This window comes from Arachis hypogaea, chromosome 4, assembly GCF_003086295.3.
Source record: "Arachis hypogaea cultivar Tifrunner chromosome 4, arahy.Tifrunner.gnm2.J5K5, whole genome shotgun sequence".
NCBI lineage: Eukaryota > Viridiplantae > Streptophyta > Magnoliopsida > Fabales > Fabaceae > Arachis > Arachis hypogaea.
Genome location: NC_092039.1, coordinates 9146266 through 9152580, shown reverse-complemented (window position 1 = coordinate 9152580; position 6315 = coordinate 9146266). Strand labels below are relative to the sequence as shown.

Sequence of the window (6315 nt, the reverse complement as noted above, 5' to 3'; positions counted from 1 at the left end):
TTTAATTTCCTTAGGCCCTCCTATCCATTGATGCTCAAAGCCTTGGATCCTTGCCACCCTTTCCTTTTGGTTTTAAGGGCTATTGGCTTTTTCTGCTTGCTTTTTCTTTTTCTTTCTAATTTTTTTCGCCATTTTTTTTTCGCAAGCTTTTTCTTCACTGCTTTTTCTTGCTTCAAGAATCAATTCATGAATTTTTCAGTTCATCAATAACATTTTTCTTTGTTCATCATTCTTTCAAGAGCGAACAATTTTAACACTCATAAACAACAAGATCAAAAATATGCACTGTTCAAGCATTCATTCAGAAAACAAAAAGTATTTCCACCACATCAATATAATTAAATTAAATTCAAGGATAAATTCGAAATTCATGTACTTCTTGTTCTTTTGAATTAAAACATTTTTCATTTAAGAGAGGTGTAGCATTAATGGATTTTATTCATAGCTTTAAGGCATGGTTACATACTAATGATCATGAAATAAAGACACAAAACATAGATAACCACAATATTAAAAACCGAAAATAGAAAGAAATAAAGAACAAGGAATGAATCCACCTCTAGTGGCGTCTTCTTCTTGAAGGGCCAATGATGTTCTTCAGCTCTTCTATGTCCCTTCCTTGCCTTTGTTGCTCCTCCCTCATTGCTTTTTGATCTTCTCTTATTTCTTGGAGAATGATGGAGTGCTCATGATGTTCCACCCTTAATTGTTCCACATTATGGCTCAAATCTTCTAAGGAGGTATTGAGTTGCTCCCAATAGTTGTTGGGAGGAAAGTGCATTCCTTGAGGCATTTGTTGATGATGAACTTCCTCATGCACTTCTTCTTGAGGGCCGTGAGGAACTTCTCTTGCTTGCTCCATCCTTTTCTTGGTGATGGGCTTCTCTTCTTCAATGGAGACATCTCCATCTATGATAACTCCAGCTGAGTAACATAGATGGCAAATAAGGTGAGGGAAAGCTAGCCGTGCCATGGGTGAGGACTTGTCGGCTATTTTGTAGAGTTCATTGGAGATGACCTCATGAACTTCTACTTCCTCTCCAATCATGATGCTATGGATCATGATGGCCCGATCCACAGTAACTTCAGATCGGTTGCTTGTAGGAATGATGGATCTTTGGATGAACTCCAACCATCCTCTAGCTACAGGCTTGAGGTCCAGTCTTCTTAGTTGGACTGGCTTGCCTTTGGAGTCTATTCTCCATTGGGCTCCTTCCACACATATGTCCGTAAGGACTTGGTCCAACCTTTGATTAAAGTTGACCCTTCTAGTGTAGGGGCGTTCATCTCCTTGCATCATAGGCAAGTGAAACGCCAACCTCACATTTTCCGGACTAAAATCTAAGTATTTCCCCCGAACCATTGTGAGATAGTTCTTTGGATTCGGGTTCATACTTTGATCATGGTTCCTAGTGATCCATGCATTGGCATAAAACTCTTGAACCATCAATATTCCGACTTGTTGCATGGGGTTGGCTAGGACTTCCCAACCTCTTCTTTGGATTTCATGTCGGATTTCCGGATACTCATTCTTTTTGAGCTTGAAAGGGACCTCGGGGATCACCTTCTTCTTTGCCACAACATCATAGAAGTGGTCTTGATGGCTCTTGGAGATGAATCTCTCCTTCTCCCATGACTCGGAGGTGGAAGCTTTTATCTTCCCTTTCCCTTTTCTAGAGGATACTCCGGCCTTAGGTGCCATTGATGGTAATGGAAAAACAAAAAGCTTATGCTTTTACCACACCAAACTTAAAATATTGCTCGCCCTCGAGCAAGAAAGAAAAGAAGAGAAGAAGAAGAAGAAGGAAATATGGTAGAGAGGGAGAAAAGTGGGTTCGGCCAAGGGGGAGAAGATGGGTTAGTGATGTGTGAAAATGAAGTAGAATGGAAGGGTATTTATAGGGAGAGGGGAGGGGGGGTATTCGGCCATTTTGGGTGGGAATGGGTGGGAAATTGAATTTGAATTTTATGAAGGTAGGTGGGGTTTATGGGGAAGAGTGGGTTGATGTGAATGGTGAATGGGGAAATTGGGAAGAGGATTTGAGGTGATTGGTGAAGGTTTTTGGGAAGTGTGATATGGGAAAGAGTGAGATGAGATTTGGATTAGGAGAGTGTGATTAGGATTAAAAGAAAAAGGTGGGAATATGGTAGGTGGGGATCCTGTGGGGTCCACAGATCCTGAGGTGATCCTGTGGGGTCCACAGATCCTGAGGTGAAAAGAAATACCATTCCTTCACCATATAGGCATGTAAATTGCCTTTGTGCACCATTCTGGCGTTCAAACGCCCATTGGTGCACGTTCTGGGCGTTCAACGCCCATGTAATGCATGTTTCTGGCGTTGAACGCCAGTTTCATGCTTGTTGCTGGCGTTTAACGCCAGCTTGTCTCCTTCAGGCACATTCCTGGCGTTCAGCGCCAGGATGTTGCTTGTTTCTGGCGTTCAGCGCCAGAATGGTGCTCTGTTCTGGCGTTGAACGCCAGCCAGATGCATCTTACTGGCGTTGAACGCTAGTCTGCGCTACCTCCAGGGTGAACAATTTTTTTCTTCTGTTTTTGACTCTGTTTTTAATTTTTTTTTGAATTTTTCGTGACTCCTCATGATCATGTACCTAATTAAACACAAAAATAACAAAGAAACAAAATAAAATAAAATTAGATAAATAAAGTTGGGTTGCCTCCCAACAAGCGCTTCTTTAATGTCAATAGCTTGACAGTGGCTCTCATGGAGCCACAAGGTGATCAGGTCAATGTTGTATAGTTGCCAACACCAAACTTAGAGTTTGGATATGGGGTCTTAACACCAAACTTAGAGTTTGATTGTGGCCTCACAACACCAAACTTAGAGTTTGACTGTGTGGGCTCTTCTTGACTCTGAACTGAGAGAAGCTCTTCACGCTTACTCTCTTCTGTCACAGAGGGATGGCCATGTGCCTTAAACACAAGGTAGTCCCCATTCAATTGAAGGACTAATTCTCCTCTGTTGACATCTATCACAGCTCCTGCTGTGGCTAGGAAAGGTCTTCCTAGGATGATGCATTCATCATCTTCCTTCATAGTGTCTAGGATTATGAAATCAGCAGGGATGTAAAGGCCTTCAACCTTTACTAGCACGTCCTCTACTATTCCATAAGCTTGTCTCATGGACTTGTCTGCCAATTGCAATGAGAACAGGGCAGGTTGTACCTCAATGATCCCCAGTTTCTCCATTACAGAGAGTGGCATAAGATTTATCCCTGATCCCAGATCACATAGAGCTTTTTCAAAGCTCATGGTGCCTATGGTGCAAGGTATTAAGAATTTGCCAGGATCTTGTTTCTTTTGAGGTAGAGTTTTCTGAATCCAAATATCTAGTTCACTAATGAGCAAGGGAGGTTCACTTTCCCAAATCTCATTACCAAACAACTTGGCATTCAGCTTCATGATAGCTCCTAAATATTGAGCAACTTGCTCTCCAGTCACATCTTCATCCTCTTCAGAGGAAGAATAGTCTTCAGAGCTCATGAATGGCAGAAGGAGATTTAATAGAATCTCTATGGTCTCTATATGAGCCTCAGATTCCTTTGGATCCTTATTAGGAAGCTCCTTCTTGCTTGAAGGACGTCCCAGGAGGTCTTCCTCACTGGGATTTTCGTCCTCCTCCTCCCTAGTGCATTCGGCCACTTTGATTAAATCAATGGCCTTGCACTCTCCTTTTGGATTCTCTTCTGTATTGCTTGGGAGAATACTGGGAGGAGTTTCAATGACTTTCTTACTCAGCTGGCCCACTTGTGCCTCCAAATTTCTAATGGAGGATCTTGTTTCATTCATGAAACTGAAAATGGCCTTTGACAGATCAGAGACAATACTGGCTAAATTAGAAGTGTTTTGTTCTGAATTCTCTGTCTGTTGCTGAGAAGATGATGGATATGGCTTACTATTGTTCAGCCTATTGCGTCCACCATTGTTAAAGCCTTGTTGAGGCTTTTGTTGATCCTTCCAGGAGAAATTTGGATGATTTCTCCATGATGGATTATAGGTGTTTCCATAAGGTTCACCCATATAATTAACCTCTGCCATGGCAGGGTTCTCAGGATCATAAGCTTCTTCAGAAGCTACCTCTCTAGTACTGTTGGATGCATGTTGCAGTCCATTCAGATTTTGAGAGATCATGTTGACCTGTTGAGTCAACACTTTGTTCTGAGCCAATATAGCATTCAGAGCATCAATTTCAAGAACTCATTTCTTCTGAGGTATCCCATTGTTCACAGAATTCCTCTCAGAGGTATACATGAATTGGTTGTTTGCAACCATGTCAATGAGTTCTTGAGCTTCTTCAGGCGTTTTCTTTAGGTGAATAGATCCACCTGCAGAATGGTCCAATGACATTTTCGAAAATTCAGAGAGACCATAATAGAATATATCTAATAGGGTCCATTCTGAAAACATGTCAGATGGACATCTTTTGGTCAACTGCTTGTATCTTTCCCAAGCTTCATAGAGGGATTCACCATCTTTTTGCTTGAAGGTTTGAACATCCACTCTCAGCTTGCTCATCTTTTGAGGAGGAAAGAATTTATCCAAGAAGGCAGTGACCAGCTTATCCCAGGAGTCCAGGCTATCCTTAGGTTGTGAATCCAACCATATTCTAGCTCTGTCTCTTACAGCAAAGGGGAAAAGCATGAGTCTGTAGACTTCAGGATTAACTCCATTCGTCTTTACAGTCTCACAGATCTGCAAGAACTCAGTTAAAAACCGATAAGGATCTTCTGATGGAAGTCCATAAAACTTGCAGTTTTGTTGCATTAATGCAACTAGTTGAGGCTTAAGCTCAAAGTTATTTGCTCCAATGGCAGGAATGGAGATGCTTCTTCCATCAAACTTGGATGTTGGTTTTGTGAAGTCACCAAGCATTCTCCTTGCATTATTATTATTATTATTATTTTCGGCTGCCATCTCCTTCTCTTGTTCGAAAATTTCTGAAAGGTTACCTTTAGAATAATTTAATTTAGCTTCTCTTAATTTTCTCTTCAGCGTCCTTTCAGGTTCTGGATCAACTTCAACAAGAGTGCCTTTTTCTCTATTCCTGCTCATATGAAAGAGAAGAAAACAAGAAAAGAAAGAGGAATCCTCTATGTCACAGTATAGAGATTCCTTTATGTTAGTAGAAGAAGAAGGGGGTAGAAGAATGAAGATGGGGATTCGGATTTTTGGATGAAGAGAAGTGTTAGTATTTAAATAATTAAATAGAAGAAGAAAAGAGAAGGAAGATTTCGAAAATAATTTTTGAAAAAGAGGTTAGTAATTTTCGAAAATCAAAGACAAAATATAATTAAAATTAAAATTTAAAACAAAAAGAATTTTTGAAAAAGAGAGGGAGAATTTTCGAAAATTAGAGAGGGAAAAGTAGTTAGGTGGTTTTGAAAAAGATAAGAAACAAACAAAAAGTTAGTTAGTTGATTGAAAAAGATTTGAAATCAAATTTTGAAAAAGATAAGAAGATAAGAAGTTAGATAAGATATTTTGAAATCAAATTTTGAAAAAGATAAAATTTTTTGAAAAAGATAAGATAAAAGATAAAAAGATAAGATAGAAATTTTAATAAAAAGATATTTTGAAAAAGATTTAATTTTTAAAAAGACTTAACTAACAAGAAACTACAAGATAAGATTCTAGAACTTAAAGATTGAACCTTTCTTAACAAGAAAGTAACAAACTTCAAATTTTTGAACCAATCACATTAATTGTTAGCTAATTTTCGAAAATTTGATATAAAGATAAGAAAAAGATTTTGAAAATATTTTGAAAAAATTTTTTGAAATTTTTGAAATTTATAAAAAAAATGAAAAAGATATGATTTTTGAAAAAGATTTTGAAAAGATAAGATTTTTAAAATTGAAATTTTGACTTGACTTGTAAGAAACAACTAATTTTAAAAATTTTTGACCAAGTCACCCCAAAATTTCGAAAATTTGGAGGGAAATAAGGAAAAGATATTTTTTTGATTTTTGAATATTTAATTATGAGAGAGAAAAACAACAAAAATACTCAATGCATGAAATTTTTAGATCAAAACAATGAATGCATGCAAGAATGCTATGAATGTCAAGATGAACACCAAGAACACTTTGAAGATCATGATGAACATCAAGAACATAATTTTGAAAAATTTTTGATGCAAAGAAAACATGCAAGACACCAAACTTAGAAATCTTTAATGCATGAAAAATATGAATGCAAAGATGCACATGAAAAACAAGAAAAGACACAAAACAAGAGACCATCAAGATCAAACAAGGAGACTTGTCAAGAACAACTTGAAGATCATGAAGAACACT

At 38.1% G+C, this 6315-nt stretch overlaps 1 non-coding gene across 1 annotated transcript; it reads left to right on the top strand.

The window, feature by feature from the left end:
• The first annotated feature begins 4424 nt into the window (after positions 1-4424).
• On the top strand, positions 4425-4528 carry LOC112798959 (small nucleolar RNA R71). Its single transcript, XR_003200552.1, has one exon. It is a non-coding gene; the product is annotated as a small nucleolar RNA R71 (small nucleolar RNA).
• The last annotated feature ends 1787 nt before the right edge of the window (positions 4529-6315 follow it).